At 59.9% G+C, this 19,502-nt stretch overlaps 1 protein-coding gene across 5 annotated transcripts in view; it reads right to left on the bottom strand.

Moving 5' to 3' along the window:
- srgap3 (SLIT-ROBO Rho GTPase activating protein 3) overlaps positions 1-19,502 on the bottom strand; it is a 263,068-nt gene that overhangs the window by 242,451 nt on the left and 1,115 nt on the right. The gene's annotated exons all lie outside the window — the stretch shown is intronic.

Raw genomic sequence — 19,502 nt, 5'->3', positions numbered from 1 at the left:
TGAAGTAAAAGCCTCGTTTTCTTTTCACTTCATGTAACATAAATATTTATGTCACCTTCCCCAGCTCTCCGTCTCTCCCGTCCATCTCCTTTCACACAAACATGATAAATTCTTGCCCCCATCCCATATTTTATCCAAATAGCACCTTTCGTTGGTCTGGATTCCTTCCCCAGCTGGCATTGTCTGAATTCTATGTCAAAGCCTGTGTCCAAGTGCTCATTCACTCCTGGGTTGCAAACAACAGACCTCGAAGCTACTCACCCTGTTCTTGCAAACTTCCAGGCAGGAATCTTTGAACCAGTTGAGCTTACAGGGCCTAGGGAGTAGGCTGCAACTGGTCTCGGTGCTTTTGAATGCGAGATGAAGATATTCAGAGCAGGGCTTACTTACACTTTGCCCCTTTTCCACCACCCTCTCCATCAACAGCCACTCTTCACCTCACATATAAGACACCAAGGCCACTGCCCAGATCCCAATGAGCTCAGCTACCTTGCACAGATACATGGAAACCAAGATTGCAGCCCTGATCGAACAGGAGTCTGTCCGGCCGCAGGAGCACTGGAGGTGAATCCATGGACACTCAGTAACTCTCTTTTGCTTCCCTTGCTCCCTTGTACAGAAAAGGGCTCTGGATGACTCTTTGCTTGCCTTATGCACACAAACGTTCAAGTATATCAGGTACATTGCATTCTTAATATATTATTACTCGACAATAAAAGGAATTTTAAACATTGTGGACTATAGGGTATAAAAACATCCTTCAAAATACAAAACAAACCCTTGAATCAACCACTTCTATTCGGAACACTGAGCCTTGGTGTTTTTTATTATGTCTCAGCATCCCTCTGGCAGCTGATCCATCACCTGCAGTGTCCTGGGACCCAAGGGCCAAAAATATTAAGAGTCCCAGGTGCAGAGCACCATCAGTGACAAACAGAACACAATTCTCTCCTCTCAATCACCACTAATTCCCAATGTAAATCATCTTCCTGAGAGAGGAAGGGATGTAAAGTACTGGACAGGCACCCATCTTTTCTCTCAGGTTCCAACTTTCCTCTGGGTCGCAGCTGGGAAGGAAGGGGAGGCGGAAAAAGGAAGGGGGAGGGGAGAGAGGGGGTTGGGAGGAAGGGGAGAGAGGGGGTTGGGAGGAAGGGGAGAGAGGGGGTTGGGAGGAAGGGGATAGAGGGGGTTGGGAGGAAGGGGAGAGAGGGGGTTGGGAGGAAGGGGAGAGAGAGGGGGTTGGGAGGAAGGGGAGAGAGGGGGTTGGGAGGAAGGGGAGAGAGGGGGTTAGGAGGAAGGGGAGAGAGGGGGTTGGGAGGAAGGGGAGAGAGGGGGTTGGGAGGAAGGGGAGAGAGGGGGTTGGGAGGAAGGGGAGAGAGGGGGTTGGGAGGAAGGGGAGGGGTTAATCGGGGTGATGAAGGGTAAGGGAGGCGAAGGGAAGAGGATGAGGAGGGGGTTGATCGGGGAGAGAGGGGGTTAGGAGGAAGGGGAGTGTGTCGATCGGGGAGAGGAAGGAGAGGGGGGGTTGATCTTGGAGAGGAAGGGGGGGGTTGATCAGGGAGAGGGAGGGGGTTGATTGGGGAGAGGAAGGGGAGGGGGTTGATTGAGGAGAGATTGGGGAGAGGAGGTTGATCGGGAAGAGAGAAGGGGGTTGATCGGGGTGGGTGCTTGATCGGGGGAGGAAGGGGAGATCGGGAAGGGGGGGTTGATCGGGGAGAGGAAGGAGAGGGGGGTTAATCGGGGAGAGGAAGGGGAAGGGGGTTGATGGGGAGAGGTGGGTTGATCAGGGAGAGGAAGGAGAGGGGTGTTAATCGGGGAGAGGAAGGGGAGGGGGTTAATCGGGGAGAGGAAGGGGAGGGGGTTGATCGGGGAGTGGAAGGAGAGGGGGGTTAATCGGGGAGAGGAAGGGGAAGGGGGTTGATTGGGGAGAGGTGGGTTGATCAGGGAGAGGAAGGAGAGGGGTGTTAATCGGGGAGAGGAAGGGGAGGGGGGTTAATCGGGGAGAGGAAGGGGAAGGGGTTGATCGGTGAGAGGAAGGAGAGGGGGGTTGATCGGGGAGAGGAATGGGAAGGGGGTTGATTGGGGAGAGGTGGGTTGATCAGGGAGAGGAAGGAGAGGGGTGTTAATTGGGGAGAGGAAGGGGAGGGGGGTTAATGGGGAGAGGAAGGGGAGGGGGTTTATCGGGGAGAGGAAGGAGAGGGGGGTTAATCGGGGAGAGGAAGGGGAAGGGGGTTGATTGGGGAGAGGTGGGTTGATCAGGGAGAGGAAGGAGACGGGTGTTAATTGGGGAGAGGAAGGGGAGGGGGGTTAATCGGGGAGAGGAAGGGGAGGGGGTTGATCGGGGAGAGGAAGGAGAGGGGGGTTAATCGGGGAGAGGAAGGGGAAGGGGGTTGATTGGGGAGAGGTGGGTTGATCAGGGAGAGGAAGGCGAGGGGTGTTAATCGGGGAGAGGAAGGGGAGGGGGGTTAATCGGGGAGAGGAAGGGGAAGGGGTTGATCGGGGAGAGGAAGGAGAGGGGGGTTAATCGGGGAGAGGAAGGGGAAGGGTGTTGATTGGGGAGAGGTGGGTTGATCAGGGAGAGGAAGGAGAGGGGTGTTAATTGGGGAGAGGAAGGGGAGGGGGTTAATCGGGGAGAGGAAGGGGAGGGGGTTGATCGGGGAGAGGAAGTAGAGGGGGGATAATCGGGGAGAGGAAGGGGAAGGGGGTTGATGGGGAGAGGTGGGTTGATCAGGGAGAGGAAGGAGAGGGGTGTTAATCGGGGAGAGGAAGGGGAGGGGGGTTAATCGGGGAGAGGAAGGGTAAGGGGTTGATCGGGGAGAGGAAGGAGATGGGGGTTGATCGGGGATAGGAAGGGGAAGGGGGTTGATTGGGGAGAGGTGGGTTGATCAGGGAGAGGAAGGAGAGGGGTGTTAATTGGGGAGAGGAAGGGGAGGGGGGTTAATGGGGAGAGGAAGGGGAGGGGGTTTATCGGGGAGAGGAAGGAGAGGGGGGTTAATCGGGGAGAGGAAGGGGAAGGGGGTTGATTGGGGAGAGGTGGGTTGATCAGGGAGAGGAAGGAGAGGGGTGTTAATCGGGGAGAGGAAGGGGAGGGGGGTTAATCGGGGAGAGGAAGGGGAGGGGGTTGATCGGGGAGAGGAAGGAGAGGGGGGTTAATCAAGGAGAGGAAGGGGAAGGGGGTTGATTGGGGTGAGGTGGGTTGATCAGGGAGAGGAAGGAGAGGGGTGTGAATCGGGGAGAGGAAGGGGGTTGATCGGGGTGGGTGTTTGATCGGGGGAGGAAGGGGAGGCGGGGTTGATTGGGGAAAGGAAGGTGAGGGGGGTTGATGGGGAGAGGGGCTTGATTGGGGATCGGGAGGGGAGTGGGGTAAATCGGGGAGAGGAAGGAGACGGGGGTTAATCGGGGAGAGGAAGGGGAAGGGGGTTGATCGGGGAGAGGAAGGGGATTGATTGGGGAGAGGTGGGTTGATCAGGGAGAGGAAGGAGAGGGGTGTTAATCGGGGAGAGGAAGGGGAGGGGGGTTAATCGGGGAGAGGAAGGGGAGGGGGTTGATCGGGGAGAGGAAGGAGAGGGGGGTTAATCGGGGAGAGGAAGGGGAAGGGGGTTGATGGGGAGAGGTGGGTTGATCAGGGAGAGGAAGGAGAGGGGTGTTAATCGGGGAGAGGAAGGGGAGGGGGTTAATCGGGGAGAGGAAGGGGAGGGGGTTGATCGGGGAGTGGAAGGAGAGGGGGGTTAATCGGGGAGAGGAAGGGGAAGGGGGTTGATTGGGGAGAGGTGGGTTGATCAGGGAGAGGAAGGAGAGGGGTGTTAATCGGGGAGAGGAAGGGGAGGGGGGTTAATCGGGGAGAGGAAGGGGAAGGGGTTGATCGGTGAGAGGAAGGAGAGGGGGGTTGATCGGGGAGAGGAAGGGGAAGGGGGTTGATTGGGGAGAGGTGGGTTGATCAGGGAGAGGAAGGAGAGGGGTGTTAATTGGGGAGAGGAAGGGGAGGGGTGTTAATCGGGGAGAGGAATGGGAGGGGGGTTAATCGGGGAGAGGAAGGGGAAGGGTTGATCGGGGAGAGGAAGGAGAGGGGGGTTATTCGGGGAGAGGAAGGGGAAGGGTGTTGATTGGGGAGAGGTGGGTTGATCAGGGAGAGGTGGGTTGATCAGGGAGAGGAAGGAGAGGGGTGTTAATCGGGGAGAGGAAGGGGAGGGGGGTTAATCGGGGAGAGGAAGGGGAGGGGGTTGATCGGGGAGAGGAAGGAGAGGGGGGTTAATCGGGGAGAGGAAGGGGAAGGGGGTTGATGGGGAGAGGTGGGTTGATCAGGGAGAGGAAGGAGAGGGGTGTTAATTGGGGAGAGGAAGGGGAGGGGGTTAATCGGGGAGAGGAAGGGGAGGGGGTTGATCGGGGAGTGGAAGGAGAGGGGGGTTAATCGGGGAGAGGAAGGGGAAGGGGGTTGATTGGGGAGAGGTGGGTTGATCAGGGAGAGGAAGGAGAGGGGTGTTAATCGGGGAGAGGAAGGAGAGGGGGGTTAATCGGGGAGAGGAAGGGGAGGGGGTTGATCGGGGAGAGGAAGGAGAGGGGGGTTAATCGGGGAGAGGAAGTGGAAGGGGGTTGATTGGGGTGAGGTGGGTTGATCAGGGAGAGGAAGGCGAGGGGTGTTAATCGGGGAGAGGAAGGGGAGGGGGGTTAATCGGGGAGAGGAAGGGGAAGGGGTTGATCGGGGAGAGGAAGTAGAGGGGGGATAATCGGGGAGAGGAAGGGGAAGGGGGTTGATGGGGAGAGGTGGGTTGATCAGGGAGAGGAAGGAGAGGGGTGTTAATCGGGGAGAGGAAGGGGAGGGGGGTTAATCGGGGAGAGGAAGGGGAAGGGGTTGATCGGGGAGAGGAAGGAGATGGGGGTTGATCGGGGATAGGAAGGGGAAGGGGGTTGATTGGGGAGAGGTGGGTTGATCAGGGAGAGGAAGGAGAGGGGTGTTAATTGGGGAGAGGAAGGGGAGGGGGGTTAATGGGGAGAGGAAGGGGAGGGGGTTTATCGGGGAGAGGAAGGAGAGGGGGGTTAATCGGGGAGAGGAAGGGGAAGGGGGTTGATTGGGGAGAGGTGGGTTGATCAGGGAGAGGAAGGAGAGGGGTGTTAATCGGGGAGAGGAAGGGGAGGGGGGTTAATCGGGGAGAGGAAGGGGAGGGGGTTGATCGGGGAGAGGAAGGAGAGGGGGGTTAATCGGGGAGAGGAAGGGGAAGGGGGTTGATTGGGGTGAGGTGGGTTGATCAGGGAGAGGAAGGAGAGGGGTGTTAATCGGGGAGAGGAAGGGGGTTGATCGGGGTGGGTGTTTGATCGGGGGAGGAAGGGGAGGCGGGGTTGATTGGGGAAAGGAAGGTGAGGGGGGTTGATGAGGAGAGGGGCTTGATTGGGGATCGGGAGGGGAGTGGGGTTAATCGGGGAGAGGAAGGAGACGGGGGTTAATCGGGGAGAGGAAGGGGAAGGGGGTTGATCGGGGAGAGGAAGGGGATTGATTGGGGAGAGGTGGGTTGATCAGGGAGAGGAAGGAGAGGGGTGTTAATCGGGGAGAGGAAGGGGAGGGGGGTTAATCGGGGAGAGGAAGGGGAGGGGGTTGATCGGTGAGAGGAAGGAGAGGGGGGTTAATCGGGGAGAGGAAGGGGAAGGGGGTTGATGGGGAGAGGTGGGTTGATCAGGGAGAGGAAGGAGAGGGGTGTTAATCGGGGAGAGGAAGGGGAGGGGGTTAATCGGGGAGAGGAAGGGGAGGGGGTTGATCGGGGAGTGGAAGGAGAGGGGGGTTAATCGGGGAGAGGAAGGGGAAGGGGGTTGATTGGGGAGAGGTGGGTTGATCAGGGAGAGGAAGGAGAGGGGTGTTAATCGGGGAGAGGAAGGGGAGGGGGGTTAATCGGGGAGAGGAAGGGGAAGGGGTTGATCGGTGAGAGGAAGGAGAGGGGGGTTGATCGGGGAGAGGAAGGGGAAGGGGGTTGATTGGGGAGAGGTGGGTTGATCAGGGAGAGGAAGGAGAGGGGTGTTAATTGGGGAGAGGAAGGGGAGGGGTGTTAATCGGGGAGAGGAATGGGAGGGGGGTTAATCGGGGAGAGGAAGGGGAAGGGTTCATCGGGGAGAGGAAGGAGAGGGGGGTTATTCGGGGAGAGGAAGGGGAAGGGTGTTGATTGGGGAGAGGTGGGTTGATCAGGGAGAGGTGGGTTGATCAGGGAGAGGAAGGAGAGGGGTGTTAATCGGGGAGAGGAAGGGGAGGGGGGTTAATCGGGGAGAGGAAGGGGAGGGGGTTGATCGGGGAGAGGAAGGAGAGGGGGGTTAATCGGGGAGAGGAAGGGGAAGGGGGTTGATGGGGAGAGGTGGGTTGATCAGGGAGAGGAAGGAGAGGGGTGTTAATCGGGGAGAGGAAGGGGAGGGGGTTAATCGGGGAGAGGAAGGGGAGGGGGTTGATCGGGGAGTGGAAGGAGAGGGGGGTTAATCGGGGAGAGGAAGGGGAAGGGGGTTGATTGGGGAGAGGTGGGTTGATCAGGGAGAGGAAGGAGAGGGGTGTTAATCGGGGAGAGGAAGGGGAGGGGGGTTAATCGGGGAGAGGAAGGGGAAGGGGTTGATCGGTGAGAGGAAGGAGAGGGGGGTTGATCGGGGAGAGGAAGGGGAAGGGGGTTGATTGGGGAGAGGTGGTTTGATCAGGGAGAGGAAGGAGAGGGGTGTTAATTGGGGAGAGGAAGGGGAGGGGGGTTAATGGGGAGAGGAATGGGAGGGGGTTTATCGGGGAGAGGAAGGAGAGGGGGGTTAATCGGGGAGAGGAAGGGGAAGGGGGTTGATTGGGGAGAGGTGGGTTGATCAGGGAGAAGAAGGAGAGGGGTGTTAATCGGGGAGAGGAAGGGGAGGGGGGTTAATCGGGGAGAGGAAGGGGAGGGGGTTGATCGGGGAGAGGAAGGAGAGGGGGGTTAATCGGGGAGAGGAAGGGGAAGGGGGTTGATTGGGGTGAGGTGGGTTGATCAGGGAGAGGAAGGAGAGGGGTGTTAATCGGGGAGAGGAAGGGGAGGGGAGTTAATCGGGGAGAGGAAGGGGAGGGGGTTGATCGGGGAGAGGAAGGAGAGGGGGGTTAATCGGGGAGAGGAAGGGGAAGGGGGTTGATTGGGGAGAGGTGGGTTGATCAGGGAGAGGAAGGCGAGGGGTGTTAATCGGGGAGAGGAAGGGGAGGGGGGTTAATCGGGGAGAGGAAGGGGAAGGGGTTGATCGGGGAGAGGAAGGAGAGGGGGGTTAATCGGGGAGAGGAAGGGGAAGGGTGTTGATTGGGGAGAGGTGGGTTGATCAGGGAGAGGAAGGAGAGGGGTGTTAATTGGGGAGAGGAAGGGGAGGGGGTTAATCGGGGAGAGGAAGGGGAGGGGGTTGATCGGGGAGAGGAAGGAGAGGGGGGTTAATCGGGGAGAGGAAGGGGAAGGGGGTTGATTGGGGAGAGGTGGGTTGATCAGGGAGAGGAAGGAGAGGGGTGTTAATCGGGGAGAGGAAGGGGAGGGGGGTTAATCGGGGAGAGGAAGGGGAGGGGGTTGATCGGGGAGAGGAAGGAGAGGGGGGTTAATCGGGGAGAGGAAGGGGAAGGGGGTTGATTGGGGTGAGGTGGGTTGATCAGGGAGAGGAAGGAGAGGGGTGTTAATCAGGGAGAGGAAGGGGGTTGATCGGGGTGGGTGTTTGATCGGGGGAGGAAGGGGAGGCGGGGTTGATTGGGGAAAGGAAGGTGAGGGGGGTTGATGGGGAGAGGGTCTTGATTGGGGATCGGGAGGGGAGTGGGGTTAATCGGGGAGAGGAAGGAGACGGGGGTTAATCGGGGAGAGGAAGGGGAAGGGGGTTGATCGGGGAGAGGAAGGGGATTGATTGGGGAGAGGTGGGTTGATCAGGGAGAGACAGGAGAGGGGTGTTAATCGGGGAGAGGAAGGGGAGGGGGGTTAATCGGGGAGAGGAAGGGGAGGGGGTTGATCGGGGAGAGGAAGGAGAGGGGGGTTAATCGGGGAGAGGAAGGGGAAGGGGGTTGATGGGGAGAGGTGGGTTGATCAGGGAGAGGAAGGAGAGGGGTGTTAATCGGGGAGAGGAAGGGGAGGGGGTTAATCGGGGAGAGGAAGGGGAGGGGGTTGATCGGGGAGTGGAAGGAGAGGGGGGTTAATCGGGGAGAGGAAGGGGAAGGGGGTTGATTGGGGAGAGGTGGGTTGATCAGGGAGAGGAAGGAGAGGGGTGTTAATCGGGGAGAGGAAGGGGAGGGGGGTCAATCGGGGAGAGGAAGGGGAAGGGGTTGATCGGTGAGAGGAAGGAGAGGGGGGTTGATCGGGGAGAGGAAGGGGAAGGGGGTTGATTGGGGAGAGGTGGGTTGATCAGGGAGAGGAAGGAGAGGGGTGTTAATTGGGGAGAGGAAGGGGAGGGGTGTTAATCGGGGAGAGGAATGGGAGGGGGGTTAATCGGGGAGAGGAAGGGGAAGGGTTGATCGGGGAGAGGAAGGAGAGGGGGGTTATTCGGGGAGAGGAAGGGGAAGGGTGTTGATTGGGGAGAGGTGGGTTGATCAGGGAGAGGAAGGAGAGGGGTGTTAATTGGGGAGAGGAAGGGGAGGGGGTTAATCGGGGAGAGGAAGGGGAGGGGGTTGATCGGGGAGAGGAAGTAGAGGGGGGATAATCGGGGAGAGGAAGGGGAAGGGGGTTGATGGGGAGAGGTGGGTTGATCAGGGAGAGGAAGGAGAGGGGTGTTAATCGGGGAGAGGAAGGGGAGGGGGGTTAATCGGGGAGAGGAAGGGGAAGGGGTTGATCGGGGAGAGGAAGGAGATGGGGGTTGATCGGGGATAGGAAGGGGAAGGGGGTTGATTGGGGAGAGGTGGGTTGATCAGGGAGAGGAAGGAGAGGGGTGTTAATTGGGGAGAGGAAGGGGAGGGGGGTTAATGGGGAGAGGAAGGGGAGGGGGTTTATCGGGGAGAGGAAGGAGAGGGGGGTTAATCGGGGAGAGGAAGGGGAAGGGGGTTGATTGGGGAGAGGTGGGTTGATCAGGGAGAGGAAGGAGAGGGGTGTTAATCGGGGAGAGGAAGGGGAGGGGGGTTAATCGGGGAGAGGAAGGGGAGGGGGTTGATCGGGGAGAGGAAGGAGAGGGGGGTTAATCGGGGAGAGGAAGGGGAAGGGGGTTGATTGGGGTGAGGTGGGTTGATCAGGGAGAGGAAGGAGAGGGGTGTTAATCGGGGAGAGGAAGGGGGTTGATCGGGGTGGGTGTTTGATCGGGGGAGGAAGGGGAGGCGGGGTTGATTGGGGAAAGGAAGGTGAGGGGGGTTGATGGGGAGAGGGGCTTGATTGGGGATCGGGAGGGGAGTGGGGTAAATCGGGGAGAGGAAGGAGACGGGGGTTAATCGGGGAGAGGAAGGGGAAGGGGGTTGATCGGGGAGAGGAAGGGGATTGATTGGGGAGAGGTGGGTTGATCAGGGAGAGGAAGGAGAGGGGTGTTAATCGGGGAGAGGAAGGGGAGGGGGGTTAATCGGGGAGAGGAAGGGGAGGGGGTTGATCGGGGAGAGGAAGGAGAGGGGGGTTAATCGGGGAGAGGAAGGGGAAGGGGGTTGATGGGGAGAGGTGGGTTGATCAGGGAGAGGAAGGAGAGGGGTGTTAATCGGGGAGAGGAAGGGGAGGGGGTTAATCGGGGAGAGGAAGGGGAGGGGGTTGATCGGGGAGTGGAAGGAGAGGGGGGTTAATCGGGGAGAGGAAGGGGAAGGGGGTTGATTGGGGAGAGGTGGGTTGATCAGGGAGAGGAAGGAGAGGGGTGTTAATCGGGGAGAGGAAGGGGAGGGGGGTTAATCGGGGAGAGGAAGGGGAAGGGGTTGATCGGTGAGAGGAAGGAGAGGGGGGTTGATCGGGGAGAGGAAGGGGAAGGGGGTTGATTGGGGAGAGGTGGGTTGATCAGGGAGAGGAAGGAGAGGGGTGTTAATTGGGGAGAGGAAGGGGAGGGGTGTTAATCGGGGAGAGGAATGGGAGGGGGGTTAATCGGGGAGAGGAAGGGGAAGGGTTGATCGGGGAGAGGAAGGAGAGGGGGGTTATTCGGGGAGAGGAAGGGGAAGGGTGTTGATTGGGGAGAGGTGGGTTGATCAGGGAGAGGTGGGTTGATCAGGGAGAGGAAGGAGAGGGGTGTTAATCGGGGAGAGGAAGGGGAGGGGGGTTAATCGGGGAGAGGAAGGGGAGGGGGTTGATCGGGGAGAGGAAGGAGAGGGGGGTTAATCGGGGAGAGGAAGGGGAAGGGGGTTGATGGGGAGAGGTGGGTTGATCAGGGAGAGGAAGGAGAGGGGTGTTAATTGGGGAGAGGAAGGGGAGGGGGTTAATCGGGGAGAGGAAGGGGAGGGGGTTGATCGGGGAGTGGAAGGAGAGGGGGGTTAATCGGGGAGAGGAAGGGGAAGGGGGTTGATTGGGGAGAGGTGGGTTGATCAGGGAGAGGAAGGAGAGGGGTGTTAATCGGGGAGAGGAAGGAGAGGGGGGTTAATCGGGGAGAGGAAGGGGAGGGGGTTGATCGGGGAGAGGAAGGAGAGGGGGGTTAATCGGGGAGAGGAAGTGGAAGGGGGTTGATTGGGGTGAGGTGGGTTGATCAGGGAGAGGAAGGCGAGGGGTGTTAATCGGGGAGAGGAAGGGGAGGGGGGTTAATCGGGGAGAGGAAGGGGAAGGGGTTGATCGGGGAGAGGAAGTAGAGGGGGGATAATCGGGGAGAGGAAGGGGAAGGGGGTTGATGGGGAGAGGTGGGTTGATCAGGGAGAGGAAGGAGAGGGGTGTTAATCGGGGAGAGGAAGGGGAGGGGGGTTAATCGGGGAGAGGAAGGGGAAGGGGTTGATCGGGGAGAGGAAGGAGATGGGGGTTGATCGGGGATAGGAAGGGGAAGGGGGTTGATTGGGGAGAGGTGGGTTGATCAGGGAGAGGAAGGAGAGGGGTGTTAATTGGGGAGAGGAAGGGGAGGGGGGTTAACGGGGAGAGGAAGGGGAGGGGGTTTATCGGGGAGAGGAAGGAGAGGGGGGTTAATCGGGGAGAGGAAGGGGAAGGGGGTTGATTGGGGAGAGGTGGGTTGATCAGGGAGAGGAAGGAGAGGGGTGTTAATCGGGGAGAGGAAGGGGAGGGGGGTTAATCGGGGAGAGGAAGGGGAGGGGGTTGATCGGGGAGAGGAAGGAGAGGGGGGTTAATCGGGGAGAGGAAGGGGAAGGGGGTTGATTGGGGTGAGGTGGGTTGATCAGGGAGAGGAAGGAGAGGGGTGTTAATCGGGGAGAGGAAGGGGGTTGATCGGGGTGGGTGTTTGATCGGGGGAGGAAGGGGAGGCGGGGTTGATTGGGGAAAGGAAGGTGAGGGGGGTTGATGAGGAGAGGGGCTTGATTGGGGATCGGGAGGGGAGAGTGGGGTTAATCGGGGAGAGGAAGGAGACGGGGGTTAATCGGGGAGAGGAAGGGGAAGGGGGTTGATCGGGGAGAGGAAGGGGATTGATTGGGGAGAGGTGGGTTGATCAGGGAGAGGAAGGAGAGGGGTGTTAATCGGGGAGAGGAAGGGGAGGGGGGGTTAATCGGGGAGAGGAAGGGGGAGGGGGTTGATCGGGGAGAGGAAGGAGAGGGGGGTTAATCGGGGAGAGGAAGGGGAAGGGGGTTGATGGGGAGAGGTGGGGTTGATCAGGGAGAGGAAGGAGAGGGGGTGTTAATCGGGAGAGGAAGGGGAGGGGGTTAATCGGGGAGAGGAAGGGGAGGGGGTTGATCGGGGAGTGGAAGGAGAGGGGGGTTAATCGGGGAGAGGAAGGGGAAGGGGGTTGATTGGGGAGAGGTGGGGTTGATCAGGGAGAGGAAGGAGAGGGGTGTTAATCGGGAGAGAGGAAGGGGAGGGGGGTTAATCGGGGAGAGGAAGGGGAAGGGGTTGATCGGTGAGAGGAAGGAGAGGGGGGTTGATCGGGGAGAGGAAGGGGGAAGGGGGTTGATTGGGGAGAGGTGGGTTGATCAGGGAGAGGAAGGAGAGGGGTGTTAATTGGGGAGAGGAAGGGGAGGGGTGTTAATCGGGGAGAGGAATGGGAGGGGGGTTAATCGGGGAGAGGAAGGGGAAGGGTTCATCGGGGAGAGGAAGGAGAGGGGGGTTATTCGGGAGAGAGGATGGGGAAGGGTGTTGATTGGGGAGAGGTGGGTTGATCAGGGAGAGGTGGGTTGATCAGGGAGAGGAAGGAGAGGGGTGTTAATCGGGGAGAGGAAGGGGAGGGGGGTTAATCGGGGAGAGGAAGGGGAGGGGGTTGATCGGGGAGAGGAAGGAGAGGGGGGTTAATCGGGGAGAGGAAGGGGAAGGGGGTTGATGGGGAGAGGTGGGTTGATCAGGGAGAGGAAGGAGAGGGGTGTTAATCGGGGAGAGGAAGGGGAGGGGGTTAATCGGGGAGAGGAAGGGGAGGGGGTTGATCGGGGAGTGGAAGGAGAGGGGGGGTTAATCGGGGAGAGGAAGGGGAAGGGGGGTTGATTGGGGAGAGGTGGGTTGATCAGGGAGAGGAAGGAGAGGGGTGTTAATCGGGGAGAGGAAGGGGAGGGGGGTTAATCGGGGAGAGGAAGGGGAAGGGGTTGATCGGTGAGAGGAAGGAGAGGGGGGGTTGATCGGGGAGAGGAAGGGGAAGGGGGTTGATTGGGGTGAGGTGGGTTGATCAGGGAGAGGAAGGAGAGGGGTGTTAATCAGGGAGAGGAAGGGGGTTGATCGGGGTGGGTGTTTGATCGGGGGAGGAAGGGGAGGCGGGGTTGATTGGGGAAAGGAAGGAGGTGAGGGGGGGTTGATGGGGAGAGGGTCTTGATTGGGGATCGGGAGGGGAGTGGGGTTAATCGGGGAGAGGAAGGAGACGGGGGTTAATCGGGGAGAGGAAGGGGAAGGGGGTTTGATCGGGGAGAGGAAGGGGATTGATTGAGGGAGAGGTGGGTTGATCAGGGAGAGGAAGGAGAGGGGTGTTAATCGGGGAGAGGAAGGGGAGGGGGGTTAATCGGGGAGAGGAAGGGGAGGGGGGGTTGATCGGGGAGAGGAAGGAGAGGGGGGTTAATCGGGGAGAGGAAGGGGAAGGGGGTTGATGGGGAGAGGTGGGTTGATCAGGGAGAGGAAGGAGAGGGGTGTTAATCGGGGAGAGGAAGGGGAGGGGGTTAATCGGGGAGAGGAAGGGTGGAGGGGGGTCGATCGGGGAGTGGAAGGAGAGGGGGGTTAATCGGGGGAGAGGAAGGGGAAGGGGGTTGATTGGGGAGAGGTGGGTTGATCAGGAAGAGGAAGGAGAGGGGTGTTAATCGGGGAGAGGAAGGGGAGGGGGGTCAATCGGGGAGAGGAAGGGGAAGGGGTTGATCGGTGAGAGGAAGGAGAGGGGGGTTGATCGGGGAGAGGAAGGGGGAAGGGGGTTGATTGGGGAGAGGTGGGTTGATCAGGGAGAGGAAGGAGAGGGGTGTTAATTGGGAGAGGAAGGGGAGGGGTGTTTATCGGGGAGAGGAATGGGAGGGGGGTTAATCGGGGAGAGGAAGGGGAAGGGGTTGATCGGGGAGAGGAAGGAGAGGGGGGTTATTCGGGGAGAGGAAGGGGAGAAGGGTGTTGATTGGGGAGAGGTGGGTTGATCAGGGAGAGGTGGGTTGATCAGGGAGAGGAAGGAGAGGGGTGTTAATCGGGGAGAGAAGGGGAGGGGGGGTTAATCGGGGAGAGGAAGGGGAGAGGGTTGATCGGGGAGAGGAAGGACAGGGGGGTTAATCGGGGAGAGGAAGGGGAAGGGGGTTGATGGTGGAGAGGTGGGTTGATCAGGGAGAGGAAGGAGAGGGGTGTTAATCGGGGAGAGGAAGGGGAGGGGGTTAATCGGGGAGAGGAAGGGGAGGGGTGGGTTGATCGGGGAGTGGAAGGAGAGGGGTTTAATCGGGGAGAGGAAGGGGAAGGGGGTTGATTGGGGAGAGGTGGGTTGATCAGGGGAGAGGAAGGAGAGGGGTGTTAATCGGGGAGAGGAAGGGAGTTGATCGGTGAGAGGAAGGAGAGGGGGGTTGATCGGGGAGAGGAAGGGGAAGGGGGTTGATTGGGGAGAGGTGGTTTGATCAGGGAGAGGAAGGAGAGGGGTGTTAATTGGGGAGAGGAAGGGGAGGGGTGTTAATGGGGAGAGGAATGGGAGGGGGTTTATCGGGGAGAGGAAGGAGAGGGGGGTTAATCGGGGAGAGGAAGGGGAAGGGGGTTGATTGGGGAGAGGTGGGTTGATCAGGGAGAAGAAGGAGAGGGGTGTTAATCGGGGAGAGGAAGGGGAGGGGGGTTAATCGGGGAGAGGAAGGGGAGGGGGTTGATCGGGGAGAGGAAGGAGAGGGGGGTTAATCGGGGAGAGGAAGGGGAAGGGGGTTGATTGGGGTGAGGTGGGTTGATCAGGGAGAGGAAGGAGAGGGGTGTTAATCGGGGAGAGGAAGGGGAGGGGAGTTAATCGGGGAGAGGAAGGGGAGGGGGTTGATCGGGGAGAGGAAGGAGAGGGGGGTTAATCGGGGAGAGGAAGGGGAAGGGGGTTGATTGGGGAGAGGTGGGTTGATCAGGGAGAGGAAGGCGAGGGGTGTTAATCGGGGAGAGGAAGGGGAGGGGGGTTAATCGGGGAGAGGAAGGGGAAGGGGTTGATCGGGGAGAGGAAGGAGAGGGGGGTTAATCGGGGAGAGGAAGGGGAAGGGTGTTGATTGGGGAGAGGTGGGTTGATCAGGGAGAGGAAGGAGAGGGGTGTTAATTGGGGAGAGGAAGGGGAGGGGGTTAATCGGGGAGAGGCAGGGGAGGGGGTTGATCGGGGAGAGGAAGGAGAGGGGGGTTAATCGGGGAGAGGAAGGGGAAGGGGGTTGATTGGGGAGAGGTGGGTTGATCAGGGAGAGGAAGGAGAGGGGTGTTAATCGGGGAGAGGAAGGAGAGGGGGGTTAATCGGGGAGAGGAAGGGGAGGGGGTTGATCGGGGAGAGGAAGGAGAGGGGGGTTAATCGGGGAGAGGAAGTGGAAGGGGGTTGATTGGGGTGAGGTGGGTTGATCAGGGAGAGGAAGGCGAGGGGTGTTAATCGGGGAGAGGAAGGGGAGGGGGTTAATCGGGGAGAGGAAGGGGAAGGGGTTGATCAGGGAGAGGAAGGAGAGGGGGGTTAATCGGGGAGAGGAAGGGGAAGGGGGTTGATGGGGAGAGGTGGGTTGATCAGGGAGAGGAAGGAGAGGGGTGTTAATCGGGGAGAGGAAGGGGAGGGGGGTTAATCGGGGAGAGGAAGGGGAAGGGGTTGATCGGGGAGAGGAAGGAGAGGGGGGGTTGATCGGGGATAGGAAGGGGAAGGGGGTTGATTGGGGAGAGGTGGGTTGATCAGGGAGAGGAAGGAGAGGGGTGTTAATTGGGGAGAGGAAGGGGAGGGGGGTTAATGGGGAGAGGAAGGGGAGGGGGTTTATCGGGGAGAGGAAGGAGAGGGGGGTTAATCGGGGAGAGGAAGGGGAAGGGGGTTGATTGGGGAGAGGTGGGTTGATCAGGGAGAGGAAGGAGAGGGGTGTTAATCGGGGAGAGGAAGGGGAGGGGGGTTAATCGGGGAGAGGAAGGGGAGGGGGTTGATCGGGGAGAGGAAGGAGAGGGGGGTTAATCGGGGAGAGGAAGGGGAAGGGGGTTGATTGGGGTGAGGTGGGTTGATCAGGGAGAGGAAGGAGAGGGGTGTTAATCGGGGAGAGGAAGGGGGTTGATCGGGGTGGGTGTTTGATCGGGGGAGGAAAGGGAGGCGGGGTTGATTGGGGAAAGGAAGGTGAGGGGGGTTGATGGGGAGAGGGGCTTGATTGGGGATCGGGAGGGGAGTGGGGTTAATCGGGGAGAGGAAGGAGACGGGGTTAATCGGGGAGAGGAAGGGGAAGGGGGTTGATCGGGGAGAGGAAGGGGATTGATTGGGGAGAGGTGGGTTGATCAGGGAGAGGAAGGAGAGGGGTGTTAATCGGGGAGAGGAAGGGGAGGGGGGTTAATCGGGGAGAGGAAGGGGAGGGGGTTGATCGGGGAGAGGAAGGAGAGGGGGGTTAATCGGGGAGAGGAAGGGAAGGGGGTTGATGGGGAGAGGTGGGTTGATCAGGGAGAGGAAGGAGAGGGGTGTTAATCGGGGAGAGGAAGGGGAGGGGGGTTAATCGGGGAGAGGAAGGGGAGGGGGTTGATCGGGGAGAGGAAGGAGAGGGGGGTTAATCGGGGAGAGGAAGGGGAAGGGGGTTGATTGGGGTGAGGTGGGTTGATCAGGGAGAGGAAGGAGAGGGGTGTTAATCGGGGAGAGGAAGGGGAGGGGGGTTAATCGGGGAGAGGAAGGGGAGGGGGTTGATCGGGGAGAGGAAGGAGAGGGGGGTTAATCGGGGAGAGGAAGGGGAAGGGGGTTGATTGGGGAGAGGTGGGTTGATCAGGGAGAGGAAGGCGAGGGGTGTTAATCGGGGAGAGGAAGGGGAGGGGGGTTAATCGGGGAGAGGAAGGGGAAGGGGTTGATCGGGGAGAGGAAGGAGAGGGGGGTTAATCGGGGAGAGGAAGTGGAAGGGGGTTGATTGGGGTGAGGTGGGTTGATCAGGGAGAGGAAGGCGAGGGGTGTTAATCGGGGAGAGGAAGGGGAGGGGGGTTAATCGGGGAGAGGAAGGGGAAGGGGTTGATCGGGGAGAGGAAGGAGAGGGGGGTTAATTGGGGAGAGGAAGGGGAGGGTGGTTAATCGGGGAGATGTGGGTTGATCAGGGAGAGGAAGGAGAGGGTGTTAATCGGGGAGAGGAAGGGGAGGGGGGTTAATCGGGGAGACGAAGGGGAGGGGGTTCATCGGGGAGAGGAAGGAGAGGGGGGTTAATCGGGCAGAGGAAGGGGAGGGGGGTTAATCGGGGAGAGGAAGGGGAGGGGGTTGATCGGGGAGAGGAAGGAGAGGGGGGTTAATCAGGGAGAGGAAGGGGAAGGGGGTTGATTGGGGAGAGGTGGGTTGATCAGGGAGAGGAAGGAGAGGGGTGTTAATCGGGGAGAGGAATGGGAGGGGGGTTAATCGGGGAGAGGAAGGGGAAGGGTTGATCGGGGAGAGGAAGGAGAGGGGGGTTAATCGGGGAGAGGAAGGGGAAGGGTGTTGATTGAGGAGAGGTGGGTTGATCAGGGAGAGGTGGGTTGATCAGGGAGAGGAAGGAGAGGGGTGTTAATCGGGGAGAGGAAGGGGAGGGGGGTTAATCAGGGAGAGGAAGGGGAGGGGGTTGATCGGGGAGAGGGTTAATCGGGGAGAGGAAGGGGAAGGGGGTTGATGCGGAGAGGTGGGTTGATCAGGGAGAGGTGGGTTGATCAGGGAGAGGAAGGAGAGGGGTGTTAATCGGGGAGAGGAAGGGGAGGGGGTTAATCGGGGAGAGGAAGGGGAGGGGGTTGATCGGGGAGTGGAAGGAGAGGGTGGTTAATCGGGGAGAGGAAGGGAAAGGGGGTTGATTGGGGAGAGGTGGGTTGATCAGGGAGAGGAAGGAGAGGGGTGTTAATCGGGGAGAGGAAGGGGAGGGGGGTTAATCGGGGAGAGGAAGGGGAAGGGGTTGATCGGTGAGAGGAAGGAGAGGGGTGTTGATCGGGGAGAGGAAGGGGAAGGGGGTTGATTGGGGAGAGGTGGGTTGATCAGGGAGAGGAAGGAGAGGGGTGTTAATTGGGAGAGGAAGGGGAGGGGGTTAATGGGGAGAGGAAGGGGAGGGGGTTTATCGGGGAGAGGAAGGAGAGGGGGGTTAATCGGGGAGAGGAAGGGGAAGGGGGTTGATTGGGGAGAGGTGGGTTGATCAGGGAGAGGAAGGAGAGGGGTGTTAATCGGGGAGAGGAAGGGGAGGGGGGTTAATCGGGGAGAGGAAGGGGAGGGGGTTGATCGGGGAGAGGAAGGAGAGGGGGGTTAATCGGGGAGAGGAAGTGGAAGGGGGTTGATTGGGGTGAGGTGGGTTGATCAGGGAGAGGAAGGCGAGGGGTGTTAATCGGGGAGAGGAAGGGGAGGGGGGTTAATCGGGGAGAGGAAGGGGAAGGGGTTGATCGGGGAGAGGAAGGAGAGGGGGGTTAATTGGGGAGAGGAAGGGGAGGGTGGTTAATCGGGGAGAGGAAGGGGAGGGGGTTGATCGGGGAGAGGAAGGAGAGGGGGGTTAATCGGGGAGAGGAAGGGGAAGGGGGTTGATGGGGAGAGGTGGGTTGATCAGGGAGAGGAAGGAGAGGGGTGTTAATCGGGGAGAGGAAGGGGAGGGGGGTTAATCGGGGAGAGGAAGGGGAAGGGGTTGATCGGGGAGAGGAAGGAGAGGGGGGTTGATCGGGGATACGAAGGGGAAGGGGGTTGATTGGGGAGAGGTGGGTTGATCAGGGAGAGGAAGGAGAGGGGTGTTAATTGGGGAGAGGAAGGGGAGGGGGGTTAATGGGGAGAGGAAGGGGAGGGGGTTTATCGGGGAGAGGAAGGAGAGGGGGGTTAATCGGGGAGAGGAAGGGGAAGGGGGTTGATTGGGGAGAGGTGGGTTGATCAGGGAGAGGAAGGAGAGGGGTGTTAATCGGGGAGAGGAAGGGGAGGGGGGTTAATCGTGGAGAGGAAGGGGAGGGGGTTGATCGGGGAGAGGAAGGAGAGGGGGGTTAATCGGGGAGAGGAAGGGGAAGGGGGTTGATTGGGGTGAGGTGGGTTGATCAGGGAGAGGAAGGAGAGGGGTGTTAATCGGGGAGAGGAAGGGGGTTGATCGGGGTGGGTGTTTGATCGGGGGAGGAAGGGGAGGCGGGGTTGATTGGGGAAAGGAAGGTGAGGGGGGTTGATGGGGAGAGGGGCTTGATTGGGGATCGGGAGGGGAGTGGGGTTAATCGGGGAGAGGAAGGAGACGGGGGTTAATCGGGGAGAGGAAGGGGAAGGGGGTTGATCGGGGAGAGGAAGGGGATTGATTGGGGAGAGGTGGGTTGTTCAGGGAGAGGAAGGAGAGGGGTGTTAATCGGGGAGAGGAAGGGGAGGGGGGTTAATCGGGGAGAGGAAGGGGAGGGGGTTGATCGGGGAGAGGAAGGAGAGGGGGGTTAATCGGGGAGAGGAAGGGGAAGGGGGTTGATGGGGAGAGGTGGGTTGATCAGGGAGAGGAAGGAGAGGGGTGTTAATCGGGGAGAGGAAGGGGAGGGGGTTAATCGGGGAGAGGAAGGGGAGGGGGTTGATCGGGGAGTGGAAGGAGAGGGGGGTTAATCAGGGAGAGGAAGGGGAAGGGGGTTGATTGGGGAGAGGTGGGTTGATCAGGGAGAGGAAGGAGAGGGGAGTTAATCGGGGAGAGGAAGGGGAGGGGGGTTAATCGGGGAGAGGAAGGGGAAGGGGTTGATCGGTGAGAGGAAGGAGAGGGGGGTTGATCGGGGAGAGGAAGGGGAAGGGGGTTGATTGGGGAGAGGTGGGTTGATCAGGGAGAGGAAGGAGAGGGGTGTTAATTGGGGAGAGGAAGGGGAGGGGGGTTAATGGGGAGAGGAATGGGAGGGGGTTTATCGGGGAGAGGAAGGAGAGGGGGGTTAATCGGGGAGAGGAAGGGGAAGGGGGTTGATTGGGGAGAGGTGGGTTGATCAGGGAGAGGAAGGAGAGGGGTGTTAATCGGGGAGAGA

This window comes from Narcine bancroftii, chromosome 5 (assembly GCF_036971445.1).
Source record: "Narcine bancroftii isolate sNarBan1 chromosome 5, sNarBan1.hap1, whole genome shotgun sequence".
Lineage (NCBI taxonomy): Eukaryota > Metazoa > Chordata > Chondrichthyes > Torpediniformes > Narcinidae > Narcine > Narcine bancroftii.
The sequence above is the reverse complement of the archived record's forward strand: the minus strand, read 5'-3'. Positions and strand labels throughout refer to the sequence as shown.